The sequence below is a fragment of the Phyllostomus hastatus genome, unplaced genomic scaffold (genome assembly GCF_019186645.2).
Source record: "Phyllostomus hastatus isolate PE091 unplaced genomic scaffold, TTU_PhHast_1.1 phas_contig_34, whole genome shotgun sequence".
Classification (NCBI taxonomy): Eukaryota; Metazoa; Chordata; class Mammalia; order Chiroptera; family Phyllostomidae; genus Phyllostomus; species Phyllostomus hastatus.
In genome coordinates this window covers 42,778,307-42,792,746 of record NW_025333857.1, presented here as the reverse complement: position 1 = coordinate 42,792,746, position 14,440 = coordinate 42,778,307, and positions in this window count along the sequence as shown.

Sequence of the window (14,440 nt, the reverse complement as noted above, 5' to 3'; positions counted from 1 at the left end):
AGTGACTGCCACATATTTGTACTAGGCTGAGGCTGTGGAGAACAGTCAGTATGGCCCTTGCTCTGAGAAGTTAAATTGTGCTGAGGATATACTGCACACTTGTATCAGCTAGAATCTGTTTAGTTCTTTATTAGTTAAGATTCTCCAGAGAAACAGAGCCAATAGAATATATCTCTATATCTATCTATCTGTCTGTCTGTCTATCTACCTACCTACCTACCTATCATCTATTCATCTCTTATGCACCCAGGCACAAACATATGTGTGTATTTGTTGAATTGGCTCACACAATTATGGAGGTTAAGAACTTTAGAAATGCATGAGGAATAGAGGGGGGAGGAACCGGGTGATCTGATCTGAATGCCTTTATTGGATGCTGTGCTTATGGCGGGCTGAATCAGGGCTGATGGCAGCACCTGGAGAAGGTGGGAGTGGGGCTTTTAAAAGAAAAAGTGCAGAGTTTGTGAGGGGTTTGGGGAGGGGTTAGTCTCTTGCTCTTCTGGGCGGGTGCCTCAGGATTCCAAGATGTGAGCCTGGACAATGGGTTAGGTAAAAGGCAGGCTGTTCCCAGGTACAGGAGGGTCAGTCTGGCCATCGGCTATTGTGGCTGGTGCCAGGTGTCTGTTGTGCTCGGTGGGAGAGTTTTGATTAAGGCTCGGGCTACCAAGCAAGTCAGGACAACTGAGTCATAGGTAGTCCAGAGGTTTGGAAACTGGCCTGACTGGGTCATTTAGCTGTCTGGGGGTTGGGGATCTGTCTTGACCCTTTCAACAAAGTCCCATGATCTGCCTTCTGCAAGCTGGAGAACCAGAAAAGCTGATGGTGTTATTCAGTCTGAGTCTGGAGACGATGGTACAAGTCTGAGTCCAAAGGCTGGAGGATTGGGACACTGGTGGCATAAGTGCTGGCCTGAATCCAAAGCCCCCAAAACCAGGAGCATCAATGTCCAAGGGTAGAAGATAGACGTCTCAGCTCAAGCAAAAAGAGCAAATTCACCCTTTCTCTACCTCTTTGTTCTGTTCAGACCCTCAGTAGAATTGATGATGCCCATCTGCATTGGTAAGGGTGATCTACTTTACTCAATGTACTGATTCAAGTGCTGATATGTTGTGGAAACACCCTCACAGAACCACCCAGAAATGATGTGTTCACCAGTTATCTGGGGATCCTTTAGCTCATTCAAGTTGGCACATGAAATTAATCATCACGAATTCCAAGTAAACTCAACTCACACTGGTGTAGGTAAAAAATAGGAATTTACTGTCTCATATACCTATAAAGTTCACGTTTCAGGCTGACTTTGGTAATTACTATATTTAAGACTCAAAGTAAGCCACAAAGTCCAGTATTTCTTTGTCTCTCAGCTGGGCACTGCTGTCTTCCTGCATTGGCTTCATTCACAGACTGCTTTTGGAATGTTCCTCCAGGCCTCAGCCTGGTGGGGTAGGTTGACACTTCTTTTCCATCTCTTAAGTCAACACCCTGAGATGAACTCTTTTAGGGCTGATGAGAATGGCTTGCCCAAATGAGAACCGGAAGCTCTTACCAGGGTAGCTATGAATGGACGTGGGTGACCAGAGAGCTAGCAAGGACCACAGTATGAAGCAGTAAATGGTGAATATCATGTAGATTATTCAGGCTGGAAATGATTTAAGGTTTCAGGGGAAAGAGAGGCTAATATGGTTGGAATCTTAAAGATATACCTCAAAGGGTAAAGATAAGCTTGGTGAAGTTTTTGCAGGACACTTTTTGGGCATCACTTGTGCCTAGACACTTTCTGGAAGGCTCAGAGTATGGAAAATAATGAATTTTGTGGACACACCCATTATCTGACATACAATTCGCTACCTTGAAAGTGCAGTAGAGAAATTTGCCCTCCAGAAATACCTCTAGATGCAGCGCCATTTACTGAGCCCCAAAGTTCCTTGTTGACAAGTTTTTGCTTCATGCCGATGCGGTAAGTTCCATTTCAGTTTTTGGTTGGCTGCTATTTGTTTCCAACCTTGCCTGCACCCATGATCTGCTATATCAACAAGCACATTCGCCAAGCTGGTCCTGCAGGAGCCAGCTGCCCTGCCTATGTGAAAGAGACCCCCAGGACCTTGCCCTTGGTTTGCATGGCAGACAGTAAACATTTGGGAATATTACTTCTGAAAGGAAGACCTCATATATTCAGTTAATTTATTTTTACGCTGCCTTTTTATTGACCCGCCTCATGATAAAACATTGATAAAAGCATTCATTAGTAAACAGGGCTTCTCTGATTGCATGATGGTGATTCTTATTCTATAAATTGCCACTAGGAAAACATGTGTGGATTGTTGTGTTGTCAGACTTGGCTATAAACCATCTTTACTTTTTCCATTGTTGCTTACCAAGAGTATATGTCAGTATCGACCTCGCTTCTAGGGTTCTGTGTTAGAATCATCCGAAGGCTATAGAGTCTGGGTTCTCATAGACTTCTCAATACACTGAAACTGTGTTTCTGTGTAAAGGTTTAAAGAAAGATAATCAGAAAACATGGGACACATACTCCATTGGGCTGGGAGAACTGATTAATTGGACTCTCTGAAATAGTATAGGGTTCTAAATATGTGTTCACTGGCAGCTCCTCTACCTGAGGAAGGTAGGTGACAATGGATTTCTCATGTCCTCACATTTTACTACTAATATAATAGAATCAAATCCATTGGTCCATGTCACTTTATATTGGTAAAATGGACTACTTCCTGTTTCCTCTTGCTTAATGTGCCATGTACTCTATAAATCTCAGAGTAGTTCTCAAGAATATCTGAACATCTTTTTTTTTTCTAGAAATGTTTCTCTCCTTCCCATGTTTTAGGATATATTTTTATTGGCACATATTAAAACTTTAAGAATATTTTTCATATGATTAGCATATTACTAGTCACAACTGAAAATCTAGTGACTAGATGCAAGTTAAATTTTTATGTTAGAATTCTATTTGAAGTCTGAGGCAAACATTTTGATTAAATGTTACTTCTATTATTATTAGTGTAATACATCTTTGTGTTTGAACTTAAAGGCTTGTGTTTGACAATATTGACTAATTTTCTATTCCCTGTGTAAAAATACTGCATATGAGTGTATGCATATATAAACACACATAAAAATACACATGAACACGAATTTATAATTAGAAAAATTCACGTCTGTGACACTCCCTGAAAAAACCCTGCTCATCTTAATGAAGGCAGAGAATCTTAGATAAATAATCAAGTCAAAAATGAATTACTTTGTGAAATATTAATGGCTAATGAAAAACAAATAAATTATAATTTTAATTTTTGTTAATGATTTGGGGTTATCCTATGATCACATTTTGGTTGCTTCTGATTTACATTTATCATATCCAATTGACCTTCTTCAGTCTTTAGATGTTTTTCACTTAAGTGAATTCAAAGAAAGTTTGTTTAGGGGTGTAGAACAGGAGCCCTGTGACAAGTCTGAACTGGGTTATACTTTGCTGACCACTAACTGTTTGGCCTTAGCTAGTAAACCCCCTACTGGTAAAGTAAAGATTGTGTGGTTCTGATGATCCTTCTGTGTTTTAGTGGCCTTTAAAATGGAAAATCAAAATGCCCTTGGTTTCAGAAGAAATAAGGAGTTTGGTTTGAACTTCAGACAGATTTGATTCAAGCTGTTCCACTTACTAGCCCTGTAACCTTGGACAAGCTACTTAAATTCTCAAAGCTGACTTTCCTCCTTTTATAATGGGGTTATTGATAGTTCACCTTGTACTACCTCTGTAAACTTGGGCATGTGATTTCATCCTCTTGATTGTTAGTTTTCTTGTTGTAGAAAAGGTGATTGTTGTAGTACTAACTCATTGGCTTAGGAGTGGAGGGCAGTTTAAGTTAACACAGGGTAGGACTTAGTGTGGTGTGAGTGGTTGGGAGATAGTCAACTGATGGAAGTAACTGATGAAAGTCAAATGATAGATAGTCAACTGATGAAGGATGGTGACATTAGTTTGATCCCCATCTCCAATTTAGAAAGTCGAATCAGTAAGGCTAATAGAAACTCAAACAAACAGATAAAGTGGTGACAGAAGACAGACTGGACTTGTGCCTCTGGTCTCAGTGTACCTCAAAGCAGGCCAAGATGGCCCTGGGAGGCCTAGTTTACTATTTATGGCCATCAAGCCTTCCAGTACCCTGAAGGAATATTGGCTATGCCGTCTACACAACTTAAAAAGCACTTAGAGGAATGCGGTTCCATTAGACCAGGCATAATGGACCCACTCAGGGCTGTGCTTTGTAAATACACGGCTAATGTCATTCTGACATGTTTACAGGCCAGGACTTGTTCCACAAAGGTCAGGACCTTTGGATGAGTCTGCTGGCGCTCAGGAGCCAGGTCTCTTACCTTTCACACCCAGGACTTTATCCTTATTACTTGAACATAAAATTTTTTTTAAAAAGAACCCACTGGCCATAAACAAATTACTGTTTCAAAAGACTGTGGAATGACCTTGGAGGTACACATGTCAGATCAGCACAAGGCAGTCACCCAGAGGTGAAGAAAAGCCATTATCATACTTTGTAACTAGTTAATTAAAGGCTATTTTTGTCATCTTGAATTCTGAGAAAATCAAGAGAGCTACAGTCAAATTTTCACCAGAGAAATTCTTGAAATAAGGGAGTGGAAGAGGCTAAACAATCACAGGCTTTCTCTCTCTTGAGTAAGAGTTAAGCGTGTGTCCTTCTCACATCCTCCAAATTCTGCTTGGTGCAGTGTAAACCAAGATTTCAGTACTTTTCTCTGAAGCTTCCTGGAGTCTAAATTACTTGGAGAGGATCTCACAGGAGGAGCTTACTGTTGTGGTTTATCTGATGTTTTTTCCATTTTGCAAGGTCATTGGCATTCCTGATGATGTGATAAATCTTAATATTACATGTTAAAAGCTCATGAAAGTATTTCTTAGAATTTCTCTTTTTAAATCCTCCCTTTTAAATATTGTTTTAAAAACTCATGAAAATATGTCTTAGAACCTCTTCCTTTAAGTTCCAGAGACAAATTATTTCATTTTTGAGATATATCAGTATCGTATAACTCATAACAATTTTGAATCGATGCCTAATTGTTTTAAAGCCAGCAGACTTCTAAAAGGTCATTTTATAGGCTGGTATTGGTACATTTTTGGCACTTGTTACAAGGTCAAAATAATTTGATTACAATAAAAAGTTTATATAATTCAAAATTCCATGGCAGGAAAACATCAGCTCAAGTCAATGACATCCAATGTTTAGAGAGTGTTTCTGATTTCAGGAAGCCTGAGTACCTACTGACTTCTCTTCATTCCCCTCAAAAGATCACTGGTTCTCCTTAATGATAAGAGAGGTGGTACATTGTCCTTGCTCTTTGCTTCTCTTTTCATTGAGAGAAAATTAGACTTATGCACTTCCAAGTAAACAATCGACTTAATTTTCAAGTCAAGTGATACTAGTAATATGTACATGTCAAATGTTTACATTGAGTTTCCAAGTAGTCAATATTTAGAAACCTATCTTATTGCAAAATTGATGAGTGACAATGACCCATGATCTTTAAGTCTAAAATTCTTGGAATGAAACAATCTCTACCAATCAAACTGTTGGGGATCCCTACTGGTGTGTGTCCAAGGGGAGAGATCAGGCTCATGAAGAGGAAACTGGGAGGAGTTAGAACCCATGGAAAGAACAAAGGAGCTTCTTTAGATTTCTGACCTGTAGCTCTGCCCACTGAGCCCCATGACCTTATTATCTCACGTTACTCACTGGTCCTGGTCCTAGGATTATGGGATTGTTTTCCAACCAGGATATGGTAACCTTTCCTACCTTAGAAGAAATTGGCATCTGCAATGTCGCTGATGATCCTAGGACCAATATAGAGAATACTTGCATACTTCTGGATCTTTGTGCCTGTTGATCTCTCTGACTGGTAAAATCCTGTTTATCTTTTCAGCACAACCCCAATAGCACTTCTGCTCCCTAGTCTTAGGGATGTTTGACCAGTCTTTCTTCTTCTTCCCGCTGTACATTGTACCAGCCTCTATTGCAATGCAAGTCACATTGTATCATAATGTAAAATCATGTTTATTTCTATCCATCTAGAATTTGAATCCTAAAGGTCAAGAATCACATTGTGCTCACTAATTTATCTCCAGGATTTTGTGCAGAGCTGGGCAAGTTATAAGAGCATGACAGAAAGTCTTAAAAACAGTGGACAGACAACCCCTAATTTTCAGCTCTCTGTTCCGCCTTCCATCTCCTTTTCTTGCCTTCCTTCCACCCCTCACCCTTTGCCCCACTTCAGCTCTCTGCTCAGGCCCTCAAGTTCCCATGTCAGAGTGTATGGTATTGTGATACTCTCCTAAGGCAACACAGGAGATTGGGTTTCCCATTTGGAGCACACCATCAATGCTAACTAAATCACATAATTGTGAGTCTGCTTGTTCCCCATGGCTCCAGGTCAATGTCCTGGGTGCAGCAAGGATCCTTGTGCACAAAAGTCATTAATCCGGATGTTAACATTTGGTGGGCCTGGGAGTTAGTGGTGACTAAGAAATGCCAGACAGAATGCTGCTTCTGTGGGTGGCTTCAAAGAAGCCCTCTGCTTTAATGATGAGCAGATCTTGTTTGTTTCTGTCCTTGATTCCTAAGCATCTCCCCCAAATTGTGGCATGAAGGCAGTGTCTAATTGGCTACATTTCATATAATTCACAACTGGCTTTTGAATCTAGATCTGTCCTGTAGAGACCTGAATTGTCCCTTAAAATTGGCCACCTAGGTTCTTTTCTATATTGGAACACACATGTCAGCATAAGACTATAGACAATTCCTGGGAGTTGCTGGTTTTTTTTTTTTCAGTGACAGAGAAATAACCCATTATCTATTTTAGTAGCTAATGTGTGAATAATGATAACAAGATTGGAATGTTTAAACCAAGAGGTACTTTAAAATACTTATTGCTTGGCTTTGAATTATACTAGATAACTGTTAATATGCTAGTTGTCTTTTATTTATTTTGATGTTCAACTAATTCTATTTAACACTAAACCAAACATATTTGGTTTCCAAATATGTTTCAGTCTATGGCTTTATTGTCTGGCTCACAATGTTCCCTCTGCTTAGAAGCAACTTACTCTCTACCTTTCTCCTCTCCAGCTAATAGCCTCTCCTTTGTCACAGCTTTTTCTCAGCATGGCAAATTTCTATGCGTCTTTGACACTTAAATGTCACCTCCTCTGATTGCTACAAGTAGAACGAAGTGCTGCTTGTTCCGTGCTCAGAGCTCAGCTTTGATTAGGCTTCATGTAGCCAGTTGTTGCCTTGTCTATCTCCCTTTATGTGTGACCTTCTCCAAAAGGGGCCTCATGTATTTCTCTTTGCTTTCCAAATTACAAGCCAGGGACTGAGGAACAGTACGTAATACTTCTTAAGAACTTCCTATGTACCAAGCATTTTGGCATGCAGCAAAACCAAAAGTTAGAGACTATTGTTACCCTGATTGTATCTTCTTGGTGGTAACTAATTTTCCTAAAGTCTTACACTTTGTGAGAGGTGGAGTAAGGATTTGAATCCAGTTGGTCTGGTCTCCAACCCCAGGCTTTTCATCACCATTGCTTTTCCACAGAGGGGGTAAAACTGTGTCCCAGCTGACATAGGGAAAGGAAGACCTTGACTGACTGAGGGGCAAATTCCACTTACAGGAACTTGAGGGCAGATTATGTTACAATCCTTCCTGAATAGCTCCTAGATGGCTTAAGAGAGCGTGCAGAAGCAGAGCACACACAGGTCCTGAGATCTCTGCAGCCTTCCCATGTTTAGAGCTCTAATTACAGACATCCACTCACTTCTCTCCTGCTTCTGGGCCCTAGCTTATATTTTCACATGTATATGCACTCCCCAGCTAGCTAATTAACTCCTTCTATTGAAAACATCTTGCATTTTCCATAAATCCTAGCAGAATCTGTTGCACATAAAAGATGTTCACTAAAGGAATGGTTATTTTTATGGATGTAGTTTATACATTTTTATTGAAGGATAACACTCATGCATAAAAATGTACAGATTGTAAGTGTATAGCTGAATACACTTTTGCAAGCAGGACATGCCCGTGTAGTCACCACCCAAGAAGCTTTCATGATGTCTCCTAGAAATCAACTCCCCAAACATAGTCACTGTTATGGCTTTCAGCAGCATAGATTTGCTATGCTTTTTTTTTTGAACTTTATACAAACAGAATCATTGAATATGTGCTTTTTGTGTGTGGCTTCTCTCATTCGACATTTTATTTGTGACATCCATCCATGTGGAACCAGGCAGTTTATTTGGATGATTACATAATATTCCATTGCATCAATGCACCACAATTTATTTATCCTAATGTTGATAGACAAACAGGTTGTTTCCAGTTTGGGGAATTTATTACAAGTGGTGCTATTACGAGCATTTGTATACATGCTTTTGGGGGGTGGGCTGGGGAAGGATGCGTGTATGTGTGCATTTCTATTGTGTATACATTTAGGCATAGAATTGCTGGTTCACTGGGAAGAATAATTAAGCTTCTACTAATTAGATACTAAGCAGTTTTCCAAGGGTTTGCACAAATTTATAGTCCTACAACAGCGTGTGTGAATTCCTGCTGCTTCATAGCACTGCCAAATTTTCCATAATCATTTTTGTTTCATGTTAGGAATTCTGATAAATTTGCAGTGGTATTTCATTGTGATTTAAATTTGCATTACATGACTGATTTTTGTATAATAATCTGGTATCCAACCAACTTACTGAGTTTACTTACTTATTCTTATAGTTTTTCTGTAGGTTCTTTTTTTTCTGCATACACAATCATATCACATGAAAATAACGATAGTTATATTTCTTGCTTTCAATACCATATGCCTTTTATTTATTTTTCTTTCTGGAACCCCCAATGTAGTGTTGAATGGAAGTGGTGATAGCTGACATCCTTGTCTCAATTCCCAATCACAGAAGGAAAGATTTCAATATTTCACCATGAAGTATGATGTGCACTGTGGGTGTTTTTTTTTTGTAGATATTGTACTTTTGTTGAGATGAAGACAGTTTCATTTTCTTCCTACATTCCAATAGTTGGTTTTAAATCATAAATAGGTGTTTATTTTTTTTCAAATTGCTTTCTACATCTGTGAGGTAATTATATGACTTCTCTCCCATTTTTTTCCTTTTAGTTAATGGGGGAATTTCATTGAGTGATTTTTGAATTTTTACTAACCTTGTATTCTTGGGAAAAAAATTTCAGTATGATGCATTACCCTCTTTATATGCTGGATATACTATTATTTTGTTAAGTATTTTTGCATCTATGTTCATGAGAAGAACTGGTCATAATTTTCCTTTTTTATAATAATCTTGTCAGGTTTTGGTGTCGACTTTATGCTGACTTCTTTTTCCACATTGCTTTGTTTTTCTTCTTGATTGACTTTTTTAGCTATCTATTCTTGAACTGTTATTATTTAGTGGTTATTGCAGAGATTACAAAATCCATCCTTGACTTGTTTATCATATTACTTTTCCCAAATAATATTAGAATCTTCACTTCATTTACTCTCTTCTTTTGCATTATTATAGTCATAATAACATGACAATATTATATCATGTATAAATATAATTATAATTATATTTCAAAATCATACATAATGTATAAATATCATATGTAATATACATATTATATATGTATTATATGCATATATAACATTTTATATGTTGCATAATATAGTACATGTCATGTATATTATATATGTATAAATAATATATATATTTATAAATACTATAAATACAATACTTATTTATATATAAAATTTATATTATTTCTATGTTACATATATATTGACTCTACAAGACATCATTAGCATTGATATAACTGTCATATTCATTATTTTCCCTAAATTTCTACTTTCTCTAATGTTCTTTATTTCTTTTTGCATTATATTCTCATTTCTACCTGGAATCATTTTTTCCTTCTTTCTGAAGATTTCCCTTTGTTATATTTTTAAATGTAGGTCTATTAGGAATTAATACCTTCAGTTTTTGTTTGTCTGAAATGTATTTTATTTCTTCTTCATTTTTGAAGGATATTTCCATTGTGTAGGATGTCTAGATTGGCAGTTAATTTTTGTTAGTGATTTAAAGGTATAGTCCATCTTAGTCTTATTTCTTTGAAGGTAATATGTCTTATTTTTTCCCTTTGGCTTCTTTTAAAATTTTCTCTTGACTTTGTTTTTCATCAGTTTTACACTGATGTTCGTAGTTGTAATTTTATTATATTAATTCTGGGTGGTGATTGTAGCACTTTATGAAACTGTTTGGTATCCTTTACAAGTTTTGGAACAATCTCAACTATTATCTCTTCTAATATATTTTCTCTCCCACTTTATCATCCCCTTCTGGAACTGAATTACAGATGTGTCACATGTTTTTAAAATTCATCATATTTTACTAATGCTCTTTTCTGTATTTTCCATCTGTTCTGCTCCCTGCAATTCAGCCTGGGAGCTGAATCACAATATATTTTATACTTCCTTATCTTTCAGCTCATCAATCTTCGTTGTTTCCAATCTGCTGTGAAACTTATTGTTGAATTCTGAGTTTCAATTATTGTAATTTTTTAGCTCCAAAATTTCTATTTGATGCTTTTCAAAAATATATTACAGTTCTTTGGTAAAATTCTCATATTCTCCTATATTTTAAAAGTCATATTAATCATAGTTATTGAAAAATCTGTGTCTGGATAGCTCCAATAACTGCATCACATATGAATTTGTCTTTATGTGTTTTTATTCTCTTGCTTTTCTTTTTTGGTATGCCTCGTGGTTTTTGATCAAATGCCAGACACTGTACATAAAAACTGTGGAGAGTCAGGTATTAACTTCTTCTAGAGAGGGTTCATCATACCCTCCGCCAGGGAAGATTCCCTTAAATTAATCATATGTGGTGCTGATCCAGGGCTCCATTGCTAGTGTGCTAATGCTCCATTTACCTCCGCTTCATCCTTGTTCTTCAAGATGAAAGCCTGGGATGTTTACTATGGTCCTCCTTTTTTGGGTTGTTCCTAAGTTGTAATTTTTGTGTCATCAGCTTATTACATCGTAGAAAACATGTATTTTCACCGGTTTTCTGCAGGACTTTTTAACCTCTTGTTCTGGTAAGCTTGAGAATTTGTCCATGGGTTCCCTTCTGCCCAGATTCTTGGTCGCTCTAGCACTGCCTACCAGGAAGCTCCAAATCATAGTGTTTTTCTTCCTACCTTGTGAGATTTCCAAAGCTTCTACTGGCTTCTTTATCTCTTATCCATTGCCTTCTGTGCAGTTTCTTAGATCCTAACTGATTATAAAGAAAAAAACTTAGCAAATGTCTTGAGGTCAGCTCACTCCCTAGGTTCCTTTCTCTTTAGACTCTTGCAATCTCAAATCCTGGTTACGTTGGCAGCTCTCCAGTACCTTCAAGTAAATGTTTTAGTATTTTATCTGATTTCCTAGTTAGTTTTGGAACTATTACCATCATAATCTAAAGCAGATGTCAGTAGATTTATATCTTTTAAAAAGCTTATAACCAGCACATAGATTATACTTTCTCAGCAGGCATTAAAACATCTTTTGGTATAAAAGATGCTAAGAAAGTTGTAAAGATGGGTGGAAAATGGGCTTTTGGAATGGATTTATGAGGTGCATGCTATATCAAATCCAAAGCAAAGAAGATAGCATAGAGTTTTGAGTAGACAAACAGTGCTGGTGTCCTATCCTTAGCCTATATAAATGCTTTTAAAATATATCTGTAGAGTGAAATAGGTGGGGTTAGAGCAAGGAGTAGATTAAAGTATGTTTAGCATAAGCTCATACATTCAGAGATAGGCTGATAGGGAGATGAAGAACTAAAATTTTGATCTAAGCCATTGACCTTGGAATACATTCAATAGTTATAAGTTGTCAAGAGTAATAATTTTTCTAAATATTACATAGTGTTATACCTTTTCTCATATGCTGAAAAATATGCATTAGATGATGTTTCTCCTTGGAGATAAGTTATTTTTGCAAAAGACATGGGTTAGGAAGGTTAGGCTATTTCCAGTTTTGACCCAGGATGGCTCAGTGGTAAAAATCTAGTTCTTACTTTCTGTTTCAGGAAAGTACTGTCCATGCTTTGTACCATGTAAATGGAATGAGGAGTTAATGAGATACATAGTGTGGTTTTTCTTTCATGAATTAACATATTAAAAAGCACTCTGTCTTCCATCAAAGTTTGTGTTATAAGCCATGGGACAGGTGTTGGGAGATAACAGTGGTATCTTGGACAGTTCACCCAGGTCCCTGCTAAACTGCCTTTGTCTTCTTTTCTGTGGAAAAAGAAAAGTCATGAAATCAAAATTCTAAGCATGGTGAAATGATCTTGTTTTTTGGCAAGAAAAGTTTTGCAGACCAGCAGCTGAACACAGGAGGAGTCAAACCACTGCTTCAGAACTGGAGGATCTGAACAAATCACATCAGATTCCCCGTGTCCAGGGGCACTTCTGGTGAAGTTGGGCGATAAGGGTGATGTCTGGGCAGGTGAGACTTGTGGAAATGGAGCTTCTAGAGATCTGGACACTTTTTCTTTTATTGCCATTAGAGTTAAGGATGAGGCAAGAGTTTGTGTGTCCTTTGATTCATTTTTAAACTTTGGATGATAAGCACTAGAAAGTCCTCCAGGCATTTAGAAAAGCAGAATGCCCTGGTAGATAGAAAAGTCCCCTTCCCGAGAGTCTTTTTAAAATGAACGAGAATTTCCTGGAGAACTTCTCTGCATCCAAACATTTCTTGTTCTGCATCTCTGCACTCTGCCCATGGTCATCTTCCCATTTCAATGATCCTTTCCCAACTCCACTTCTTTGAATCCAACCAGTCTTCAAACCCAATTCAAACCCCCACCTTCTCCAAGAAGCCATCCCAGATGCAGAATTGATGCTCAGAAAGACAAGAGGCTTGCTATGTGGCTCTGGGAATATTCTGTATAGTACTGATAGCTGATGCAGGGATAGGTTGATGCATGCCTCAAGAGATAGAGTAGAGGGGCTCAAACATTGAGGGGATTTGCACATTTAGGAAGCAGGAGCAGGATGAGAGAGGCCTGAGGAGAGAAGAAAAATCTCCAACCCAGGGAGAAACTGAACTGCAGTGGGGTCAGCAGCATTGGCAAGTCCTCAGAGGCCTAGAGGGTCAGAGAAGCAGCCATTACATTTGGTCAATGTGGGGTCACTCAGGCTTTCAACGTATTTTTCTTGAATATGTGTGGTAAGAGCAGTACACTGAAAATTAAAAGATTAAAACTTGCTTTGCCACATGCTGTTATAAAGTCATTATCATAATTATTATAGTTATAGAGGATGTTCTACATCATTTTCTTCTGCCCTCACGATTTCTTTGGTTCAGAGAGGACTTTTGTGCTTCCAAGAGAATTTTGGATAAACATTTCTCAGCTTTCTTCTCTGTCTTCCTCATTAATTCCTCTAAAAACATCACACATGGGAGGTTGCGTTCTTGAACTGTTTCCTTTTCAATCTAATTGTCATTTTCTTTCATATTGAAAACAAACTCAATCTTTGCTGCTTAAACAAAGTTGTATTTGGAGACTGTCAAGCTTCATTAAAACTGAATATTTTTCCAGGTGGTAAATTATGGACCAATGTAATAGACTGCATTCAGGGACAGAGTGCAGCCATTTAAGAGGTTCCCTGGGCAGGGAAGTAAAGTTCTATTCACGGGTATTGTATCAAGATAAGCCTTCTCTGACTGATTCAGAGAAAACTGCTCCCTCTCCTTCACCACTGGTCCATTAGGATTAAACATGCTTCCAGTTAGCTTTCTCAAGGAAGAGAAAAAAATAGATCAATAAAATTTATGATTTCTTGAAAGGACAGTTCCTTGCTTCCACATTGCTTCATTTAGGCTCTTTGCTACTAATAGAATTGTCTTGGTTGCAATGAGGGACATTAGCCAGGGTTCATTATATCAAAGGTCTATAAAAATTGTCTTTGCTATGGACAACTGAAAATGTTCATCAACTTCATATTAACTTTGGTGCAAGCTTGACATACTATGAGTAATAATTTTGTGAGGGCATCCTTTTATGATAAAAAGAAATTTAAAAATAATAAAAACAATAACAATACATAGGTATCTTTTATTAACTGCTTTCCATGTGCTAGGACCTGTGCTATGTTCTATGCATGTATAATACCACTTAATCTTTCAACAATATTGTGAAGGTGGCAGTCTCAGCCATTTTCAAATGAGGAATTTGAAGCACAGGCAGGTTAAGTAACTTTCTCAAGGTCATATGAAGGTTGAATTTTGAACCCCAATCTTCCTAAATCTACAGATCAATTTCTCTTAACCATACTACTCTGCCTTTAATAATGT